At 43.9% G+C, this 10,912-nt stretch overlaps 1 pseudogene; it reads right to left on the bottom strand.

Annotated features, from left to right (window-relative positions):
• Window positions 1–726: 726 nt before the first annotated feature.
• Window positions 727–878, bottom strand: LOC142356715 (5.8S ribosomal RNA; annotated as a pseudogene).
• Between the last annotated feature and the right edge of the window lie 10,034 nt (window positions 879–10,912).

Here is a 10,912-nt window from a genome sequence, read left to right as displayed (position 1 = left end):
TGCCAAACTATTCCAAACTGCCTGAGTCTGAATACCAATTACAGGTACTAGTAAATGCACGTTACTAAGGACTATATAGTTCTAGGTTACTGTACACAACGACGTTCACATGTTGATGTTTCAGCTGCCGCTTACTAGAAACAACATAATACTTATCGTGCATACCTTTCCATAACTTGTCCTTTTCAGATGCATTAGTTTCCCTTTGTCTTGGCTTCTACAGTCAGACTGGCTACTAGTAACAGCACAGTACTAATCACATATCGTTCTACAGTTTGCAGACAACTTTCACATGTTGATGTTTCAGCTTTCGCCTACTAGAAACAACATAATACTCGCTGTATACATTTGTAGTTCTCTATGTAACTTTCATGTGAAGAAGTTTCGCCAGTCTTTTTGACTGTCTCAAATCTGAGTCATGCTTAGGCTACTAGTTGCTTCATAGTACTTATCGCCTCGAGATCATTGAACAAAACTTGATTTTCACATGTTGCTGTTTCAGCTTCCGCTTACTAGAAACAACATAATACTAGTCTCATTAAGTTCCGTCTCTTTGCAATTTTCTTATGAAGAAAATTCGCCCATCACAATGACTCCAGCAGTTCTTGATCAAGGAATGCAATCATTGATCAGAATGCTATTATTTGAATCGGTTCTGCTTTAAGTGTTCCAATTTTATTGGAAGCACCAACAATAGAACATCAATGTGTTCAATCGAGAGTTATATAACCCTGAATCGGACGCAGTCAACAGCCGAAGCCGAGACCGCCTTTTGCGTTAGAGAGGTCGGTAAACAAATCTTGCGATTCATACCGAATTAACACATATAGCTGTGCTCCTCTTCGTAAAGCGAGCCAAGTGATCCCCTGTTGAAGGATGTATTTGGACCAATCTAGTAGCATTTGGTTTCCAACAAGCTCTCCCAAGTTAGCTTACTTATTGGGCTTTTCAACCAATTCGGTTGGCTACAAGCATCATCAAAGTACTAGCCACAGTTTGATCGCAAAATTCTACGACTTTCACATGTTGATGTTTCGGCTTGCGCTTAGCCTACTATAAGCAACATAATACTAGTCATATCATAGAGCGTGATCAGCTTGTGACGTTCTCATGATGAAGTTTCACCAACAGTGTCTCACTTCGAGCTTAAATCCAGCTACTAGTAACTACACAGTACTGACTGCAACGATAACTTTTATCTATACCTTTCACATGCTGCGCTTTCGGCCAGGGCCTACTAACGTCAACATAATACTCGATATAAACTTTTGTTCATGATGCAGCTTCCCCATGCAGAAGTTTCGCCTTCAAATGCTCTCTTGGCCATATGACGTAAGAAAAGGTTACTAGTAACATCACAGTACTAGCCACAGTTTGATTGCAAAATTCTACGACTTTCACATGTTGATGTTTCGGCTTGCGCTTAGCCTACTAGAAGCAACATAATACTAGTCATATCATAGAGCGTGATCAGCTTGTGACGTTCTCATGATGAAGTTTCACCAACAGTGTCTCATTTCGAGCTTAAATCCAGCTACTAGTAACTACACAGTACTGACTGCAACGCTAACTTTTATCTATACCTTTCACATGCTGCGCTTTCGGCCAGGGCCTACTAACGTCAACATAATACTCGATATAAACTTTTGTTCATGATGCAGCTTCCCCATGCAGAAGTTTCGCCTTCAAATGCTCTCTTGGCCATATGACGTAACACAAGGTTACTAGTAACATCACAGTACTAGCCACAATTTGATCGCAAAATTCTACGACTTTCACATGTTGATGTTTCGGCTTGCGCTTAGCCTACTATAAGCAACATAATACTAGTCATATCATAGAGCGTGATCAGCTTGTGACGTTCTCATGATGAAGTTTCACCAACAGTGTCTCACTTCGAGCTTAAATCCAGCTACTAGTAACTACACAGTACTGACTGCAACGATAACTTTTATCTATACCTTTCACATGCTGCGCTTTCGGCCAGGGCCTACTAACGTCAACATAATACTCGATATAAACTTTTGTTCATGATGCAGCTTCCCCATGCAGAAGTTTCGCCTTCAAATGCTCTCTTGGCCATATGACGTAAGAAAAGGTTACTAGTAACATCACAGTACTAGCCACAGTTTGATTGCAAAATTCTACGACTTTCACATGTTGATGTTTCGGCTTGCGCTTAGCCTACTAGAAGCAACATAATACTAGTCATATCATAGAGCGTGATCAGCTTGTGACGTTCTCATGATGAAGTTTCACCAACAGTGTCTCATTTCGAGCTTAAATCCAGCTACTAGTAACTACACAGTACTGACTGCAACGCTAACTTTTATCTATACCTTTCACATGCTGCGCTTTCGGCCAGGGCCTACTAACGTCAACATAATACTCGATATAAACTTTTGTTCATGATGCAGCTTCCCCATGCAGAAGTTTCGCCTTCAAATGCTCTCTTGGCCATATGACGTAACACAAGGTTACTAGTAACATCACAGTACTAGCCACAATTTGATCGCAAAATTCTACGACTTTCACATGTTGATGTTTCGGCTTGCGCTTAGCCTACTAGAAGCAACATAATACTAGTCATATCATGGAGCGTGATCAGCTTGTGACGTTCTCATGATGAAGTTTCACCAACAGTGTCTCATTTCGAGCTTAAATCCAGCTACTAGTAACTACACAGTACTGACTGCAACGATAACTTTTATCTATACCTTTCACATGCTGCGCTTTCGGCCAGGGCCTACTAATGTCAACATAATACTCGATATAAACTTTTGTTCATGATGCAGCTTCCCCATGCAGAAGTTTCGCCTTCAAATGCTCTCTTGGCCATATGACGTAACACAAGGTTACTAGTAACATCACAGTACTAGCCACAATTTGATCGCAAAATTCTACGACTTTCACATGTTGATGTTTCGGCTTGCGCTTAGCCTACTAGAAGCAACATAATACTAGTCATATCATAGAGCTTGATCAGCTTGTGACATTCTCATGATGAAGTTTCACCAACAGTGTCTCATTTTGAGCTTAAATCCAGCTACTAGTAACTACACAGTACTGACTGCAACAATAACTTTTATCTATACCTTTCACATGCTGCGTTTTCGGCCAAGGCCTACTAACGTCAACATAATACTCGATATAAAATTTTGATCATGATGCAGCTTTCCCATGCAGAAGTTTCGCCTTCAAATGCTCTCTTGGCCATATGACGGAACACCAGGTTACTAGTAACATCACAGTACTAGCCACAGTTTGATTGCAAAATTCTACGACTTTCACATGTTGATGTTTCGGCTTGCGCTTAGCCTACTAGAAGCAACATAATACTAGTCATATCATAGAGCGTGATCAGCTTGTGACGTTCTCATGATGAAGTTTCACCAATAGTGTTTCATTCGAATTGGTTCTGCTTTAAGCTCTCCAATTGTTTTGGATGAACCAGTTTTGCCCTTCGAAGCCACTTTTGTGAGCTTTTGTGGGTCTTTACCAAGAGGATATACCTCAAGGCCTCTTTCAATTCCTTTAAGTTCTTTCAACTCCTTTACAGTTTCTAGGTTCACATAGCTGCAAACCTTATTTCTAGTTTTAAGTCTGGCCAACTTGGGGAGAGTTGGTGCAGACCGTGACCAATTCTAGTAGGATGCCACAACAAGAATGTGATCAACTTAGCTTGTCGATGAACCTGCCCCACATTCAAACAACTCTATCGCCTTTTCCTCGTATAGTTATATGCGAGGGCCTCTCATAGAGAGCGCTGTTAGCAACCTTTTCCACATAGACGATAAAGTTGTGAGTGTTTTGCACATGGCTGTTGTCATCACCACGTGACGAGTCAACTCAGCTTGACTCTCTACACTCCGACAAGCTTTGCACATACGCCTTTAGTTCAGTATGTGTCTTTAATCTGACTCCGGTGCCTCAAGCCGGAAAAATTGTCAGATTATGATCATTATCGGTTAGTCATCCCGATGCAAGATCGTATCGTACTGTCTTTGTCTACCTCCAGATTCCGAAGAACAGGAGGAGACTCTCCCAGACCTACATATCTGGGAGAATGTTCAGAGGGCGAGAAGCTGTGGATTACTCTCCCCTAAGAACTGACTAAACTTTACCCTCGTCCAAGGTAAGTTTATTTTAGCTAGCCTTCTATGTAAAGGATCTGAGGCTAAGCTGTGTTTTTTCGAGCCTTTGGCTCGGAGCAAGTTCAGTGGGCGCCCCGAGTAGCTCAACTCTTTCCCACTGAACAGCGCAACGCTCTGTCACTCGCTGGGATTTTTGCGTGTCGGTTCTAACCACGCGACTTGTGGACCTTTTTAGGCCTTTCTCATTCACAAGTCTATAGCTGGGCTTCTATAACCCAGCTTCTGAGATCTAGATAGCTGCAGTTCTGCTAGGCTGCTTTTGCTAACTAGTCTCCCTTTAAGCAGTCCCTTGCCATGACTGCTGAACTATGTATCCACACAAGTAGTTTTTGAGCTCGATACATAATTCGAGATTGGTTGCCAAGCAATCTCTAGCGACAGAGCGTCATGCGCACTACAGACATGGCCTCTACCAGCAGCCATGCCCGAAGGAATCAATCACTGATCCTTCCGCAGGTTCCCCTACGGAAACCTTGTTACGACTTTTACTTCCTCTAGACAATTAAGCTCGATCCGCTTCATCCCGTTGCCGGAGACCGAAGTCCCAACAGTAGGAATTTGCAATTCTTGCTTAACTATCCAATCAGTAGTAGCGACGGGCGGTGTGTACAAAGGGCAGGGACGTAATCCCTATGAGTTGTTGACTCATAAGTACCAGGAATTCCTGGTTCACGTCTGCAAGTTACAACAGACGATCCCCTTGAAGCGCTGTACTTTTCTCTGATTGCCCAGTCCATTTCGGACCAAGGGCTGAGTACTCAATCTAAAAGTACACAGTGTAGCGCGCGTGCAGTCCAGAACATCTAAGGGCATCACAGACCTGTTATAGCCTCACTTCATCTGCGGTATTTAATTCCGCATAGTTCCTCTAAGAAGTGTTTGAATTCACATATAGTGAATTTCATTATTTAGATGGAGAAGATCTCGTTCGTTATCGGAATTAACCAGACAGATCACTCCACTAACTAAGAACGGCCATGCACCACCGCCCATATAATCATGAAAGATATTCAATCTGTCAATCCTTAAGATGTCTGGACCGGGTGAGTTTTCCCGTGTTGAGTCAAATTAAGCCGCAGGCTCCACTCCTGGTGGTGCCCTTCCGTCAATTCCTTTAAGTTTCGATTTTGCAACCATACTTCCCCCGGAACCAATAAACTTTGGTTTCCCGGTTAATCTCTTGCCAAGTCAAGATCGACTTTGACAAATTGTAGGTTGGTATAGTTTATGGTCAGAATTACGAGGGTATCTAATCCTCTTCAATACTCTGACTTTCGTTCTTGATTAATGAAAACATTCTTGGCAAATGCTTTCGCAGTAGTTTGTCTTGCCACGATCCAAGAATTTCACCTCTAACGTAGCAATACAAATGCCCCCGTCTGTTCCTTTCAATCATTACCGCACTCAGCCAACCGGCATCAATCGAGTAGCGGGTCATTCTCCATTATTCCATGCTTTATTATTCGATCCCAAAGGATGCTTTGAACACTCTAATTTTCTCAGGGTGAAAACACCGTTTCCACAGTTCGTCACATTTAAGTGCAAACTATTTCTTCGATGCGAAGGATGAGCGGAACGAGTCAACAGATTTAACTGAAGACCATGTTGCCGTTCTACTCAAACAGATCCAACTATGAGCTTTTTAAACGCAGCAACTATTGCATACGCTTGTAGAGGCTGGTATTACCGCGGCTGCTGGCACCAGACTTGCCCTCTACTCGTTCATCAATGGAGCTTTTAAGTCCATTCCATTCTGATTACAAACCATAAAGGTTCATATCATTATTTCTAGTCACTACCTCCTCGTGCGGAGAGTGGGTAATTTGCGTGCCTGCTGCCTTCCTTGGATGTGGTAGCCGTTTCTAAGGCTCCCTCTCCGGAATCGAACCCTGATTCCCCGTTACCCGTCACAACCATGGTAGTCCGTTACACTACCATCATAGGTTGATAGGTCAGAAATTCGGAAGTTCCGTCCCCAAGCCGAAGCTATCTGGGATCTTTCAGTTACTAGGACTCATCACGGGATGTGTCTGTACTTAGCAAATCACCCGGTGTAGTCTTGTAAAAGTCTCCGACAGTGTCGGACAATCAGCATGCATTAGCTGCAGGGTTACCGCAGTTATTCATTTAGCTTGCAAATCAACTAATAGATAGTAACTGATTTAATGAGCCATTCGCGGTTCCACTTTTTCAAGCTTCGCTTGCACATGCATGGCTTAGTCTTTCAGACAAGCATATGGCAACTGACAGGATCAATCAGTTTAATTGTACTTTGAACAATCTTTCGATTTGTTCGAATTTAGAAAGACATAGCCTTGCGGCCTCGTCAATCTTGCTTTGAGCTTTTTAAATCACGAAGAGTTTCAATGCATGCTTTGGCATGGCTACTAGTTACTACACAGTACTCTACACACTTAGAGTTACCCACGATTACACATTTCACATGCTGATGTTTCGGCTCGCGCGTACTAGAAACAGCATAATACTATGTGTACTGGTAGATAGCGCTCTGTGAGCATTTCCCATGAGCAGGTTTTGCCCTCCAAATCTCTGTTCTACTGTTACCAATACCGGCTAACAACTGTATCATACTAGGGAGAATTGACTCATGATTTAAAAACCAGATGTTCACATGTCGATGTTTCGGCTCTCGCCTACTAGAAACAACATAATACTAGTCTGTTAAAAATCTCAATCACGCCGCCTCTTCAGATACAGAAGTTTTACCTTTTATTGGTTAGAGAACAGCTTTCCAGCTGTCGACATGGTTACTAGTAACAACACCGTACTCAACACAAAAACTTTTCAACTTCACAACTTTCACATGCTGATGTTTCTGCTTTCGCATACTAGAAACAGCATAATACTTATTGTTTTGTCAAGTAATTTGTGTGTCTTTCCCATGTGAAGTTTCACCGGTCAACAATGTTTCCCTGACCAATTACGGCTACTAGTAGCTGTATAATACTAGGGAAAATGATTGAGGATTTAATATCAGATTTTCACATGTTGATGTTTCGGCTTTCGCCTACTAGAAACAACATAATACTAGTCTGCTAAGAAATCTCGCTCAAATTGCCTTTTCACATACAGAAGTTTCACCTTCTATTGGTTAGAGAACAGTTCTCAGCTGTCGACATGGTTACTAGTAACAACATCGTACTCAACACAAAAATTCTTCAACTTCACAACTTTCACATGCTGATGTTTCTGCTTTCGCGTACTAGAAACAGCATAATACTTATTGCTTTGTCAAGAAGTGTGTGTGTCTTTCCCATGCGAAAGTTTCACCGGTCAGCAATAATTGCCGTGTCCAATTAAGGTTACTCATAGCTGTATAATACTAGGGAAAATGATTGAGGATTTAATATCAGATTTTCACATGTTGATGTTTCGGCTTTCGCCTACTAGAAACAACATAATACTAGTCTGCTAATAAATCTCGCTCAAATTGCCTTTTCACATACAGAAGTTTCACCTCTTCTTGGTCACTGTACAGATGATGCTGTCTGTTCTTTATTTGGTTCTGCTTATTATAAGGAGGGGCATCACTCCTTCCTCCTTGGTTTGCATGCATTAAGCCTGCTTTGTGAAAAGCGTATCTTTCTAGCTTTTCTTCGCCTTACTCGAGTAGGACGATACAATCCAGACATTAGTCAGTCTTGGTGTAAAGTCACTGAGTATTATTCGGTTCTGCTTTATTCAGCAATATGCTGTATAATTGTTGTAATTTGCGAACATATTTGTTCTCAGTTCCGAACTACTCAAGCTCAAGCCAGCTAGCTCAAGCTCAAGCTCAAGCTAGCTAGCTAGCTCAAGCTCAAGCTCAAGCTCAAGCTAGCTAGCTAGCTCAAGTTCAAGCTAGCTAGCTAGCTCAAGCTCAAGCTAGCTAGCTCAAGCTCAAGCTAGCTAGCTCAAGCTCAAGCCAGCTAGCTCAAGCTCAAGCTCAAGCTAGCTAGCTAGCTCAAGCTCAAGCTAGCTAGCTCAAGCTCAAGCTAGCTAGCTAGCTAGCTCAAGCTCAAGCTCAAGCTAGCTAGCTCAAGCTCAAGCTCAAGCTAGCTAGCTCAAGCTCAAGCTCAAGCTAGCTAGCTCAAGCTCAAGCTCAAGCTAGCTAGCTCAAGCCCAAGCTCAAGCTAGCTAGCTAGCTCAAGCTCAAGCTAGCTAGCTCAAGCTCAAGCTCAAGCTCAAGCTAGCTAGCTAGCTAGCTCAAGCTCAAGCTCAAGCTAGCTAGCTAGCTCAAGCTCAAGCTAGCTAGCTCAAGCTCAAGCTAGCTAGCTAGCTCAAGTTCAAGCTAGCTAGCTAGCTCAAGCTCAAGCTAGCTAGCTAGCTCAAGCTCAAGCTAGCTAGCTCAAGCTCAAGCTAGCTAGCTCAAGCTCAAGCTAGCTAGCTAGCTCAAGCTCAAGCTCAAGCTAGCTAGCTCAAGCTCAAGCTCAAGCTAGCTAGCTAGCTCAAGCTCAAGCTAGCTAGCTAGCTCAAGCTCAAGCTAGCTAGCTAGCTCAAGTTCAAGCTAGCTAGCTAGCTCAAGCTCAAGCTAGCTAGCTCAAGCTCAAGCTAGCTAGCTCAAACTCAAGCTAGCTAGCTAGCTCAAGTTCAAGCTAGCTAGCTAGCTCAAGCTCAAGCTAGCTAGCTAGCTCAAGCTCAAGCTAGCTAGCTCAAGCTCAAGCTAGCTAGCTCAAGCTCAAGCTAGCTAGCTAGCTCAAGCTCAAGCTCAAGCTAGCTAGCTCAAGCTCAAGCTCAAGCTAGCTAGCTAGCTCAAGCTCAAGCTAGCTAGCTAGCTCAAGCTCAAGCTAGCTAGCTAGCTCAAGTTCAAGCTAGCTAGCTAGGTCAAGCTCAAGCTAGCTAGCTCAAGCTCAAGCTAGCTAGCTCAAGCTCAAGCCAGCTAGCTCAAGCTCAAGCTCAAGCTAGCTAGCTAGCTCAAGCACAAGCTTGCTAGCTAGCTCAAGCTCAAGCTAGCTAGCTCAAGCTCAAGCTAGCTAGCTCAAGCTCAAGCTAGCTAGCTCAAGCTCAAGCTCAAGCTAGCTAGCTAGCTCAAGCACAAGCTTGCTAGCTAGCTCAAGCTCAAGCTAGCTAGCTCAAGCTCAAGCTAGCTAGCTCAAGCTCAAGCTAGCTAGCTAGCTCAAGCTCAAGCTCAAGCTAGCTAGCTCAAGCTCAAGCTCAAGCTAGCTAGCTAGCTCAAGCTCAAGCTAGCTAGCTAGCTCAAGCTCAAGCTAGCTAGCTAGCTCAAGCTCAAGCTAGCTAGCTCAAGCTCAAGCTCAAGCTAGCTAGCTAGCTCAAGCTAGCTAGCTAGCTCAAGCTCAAGCTAGCTAGCTAGCTCAAGTTCAAGCTAGCTAGCTAGCTCAAGCTCAAGCTAGCTAGCTAGCTCAAGCTCAAGCTAGCTAGCTCAAGCTCAAGCTAGCTAGCTCAAGCTCAAGCTAGCTAGCTAGCTCAAGCTCAAGCTCAAGCTAGCTAGCTCAAGCTCAAGCTCAAGCTAGCTAGCTAGCTCAAGCTCAAGCTAGCTAGCTAGCTCAAGCTCAAGCTAGCTAGCTAGCTCAAGTTCAAGCTAGCTAGCTAGCTCAAGCTCAAGCTAGCTAGCTCAAGCTCAAGCTAGCTAGCTCAAGCTCAAGCCAGCTAGCTCAAGCTCAAGCTCAAGCTAGCTAGCTAGCTCAAGCTCAAGCTCAAGCTAGCTAGCTAGCTCAAGTTCAAGCTAGCTAGCTAGCTCAAGCTCAAGCTAGCTAGCTCAAGCTCAAGCTAGCTAGCTCAAGCTCAAGCCAGCTAGCTCAAGCTCAATCTCAAGCTAGCTAGCTAGCTCAAGCTCAAGCTAGCTAGCTCAAGCTCAAGCTAGCTAGCTAGCTAGCTCAAGCTCAAGCTCAAGCTAGCTAGCTCAAGCTCAAGCTCAAGCTAGCTAGCTCAAGCTCAAGCTCAAGCTAGCTAGCTCAAGCTCAAGCTCAAGCTAGCTAGCTCAAGCTCAAGCTCAAGCTAGCTAGCTAGCTCAAGCTCAAGCTAGCTAGCTCAAGCTCAAGCTCAAGCTCAAGCTAGCTAGCTAGCTAGCTCAAGCTCAAGCTCAAGCTAGCTAGCTAGCTCAAGCTCAAGCTAGCTAGCTCAAGCTCAAGCCAGCTAGCTCAAGCTCAAGCTCAAGCTAGCTAGCTAGCTCAAGCTCAAGCTAGCTAGCTCAAGCTCAAGCCAGCTAGCTCAAGCTCAAGCTCAAGCTCAAGCTAGCTAGCTAGCTCAAGCTCAAGCTAGATAGCTAGCTCAAGCTAGCTAGCTAGCTCAAGCTCAAGCTCAAGCTAGCTAGCTAGCTAGCTCAAGCTCAAGCTAGCTAGCTCAAGCTCAAGCCAGCTAGCTCAAGCTCAAGCTCAAGCTAGCTAGCTAGCTCAAGCTCAAGCTAGCTAGCTCAAGCTCAAGCTCAAGCGAGCTAGCTAGCTCAAGCTCAAGCTAGCTAGCTAGCTCAAGCTCAAGCTAGCTAACTCAAGCTAACTCAGCTAGCTCAAGCTAACTCAAGCTAGCTAAAGCTAACTCAAGCTAACTCAAGCTAACTCAAGCTAACTCAAGCTAGCTAAAGCTAACTCAAGCTAACTCAAGCTAACCCGAGCTAACTCAAGCTAGCTCAAGCTAACCCAAGCTAGCTAAAGCTAACTCAAGCTAACTCAAGCTAATTCAAGCTAACTCAAGCTAACTCAAGCTAACTCAAGCTAACTCAAGCTAGCTAAAGCTAACTCAAGCTAACTCAAGCTAACTCAAGCTAACCCGAGCTAACTCAAGCTAACTGAAGGTAGCTAAAG

This window comes from Convolutriloba macropyga, unplaced genomic scaffold, assembly GCF_964194025.1.
Source record: "Convolutriloba macropyga unplaced genomic scaffold, txConMacr16.3 SCAFFOLD_5430, whole genome shotgun sequence".
Lineage (NCBI taxonomy): Eukaryota > Metazoa > Xenacoelomorpha > Acoela > Convolutidae > Convolutriloba > Convolutriloba macropyga.
Note: the sequence above shows the minus strand (reverse complement) of the source record. Positions and strands in the feature narration are given on the sequence as shown.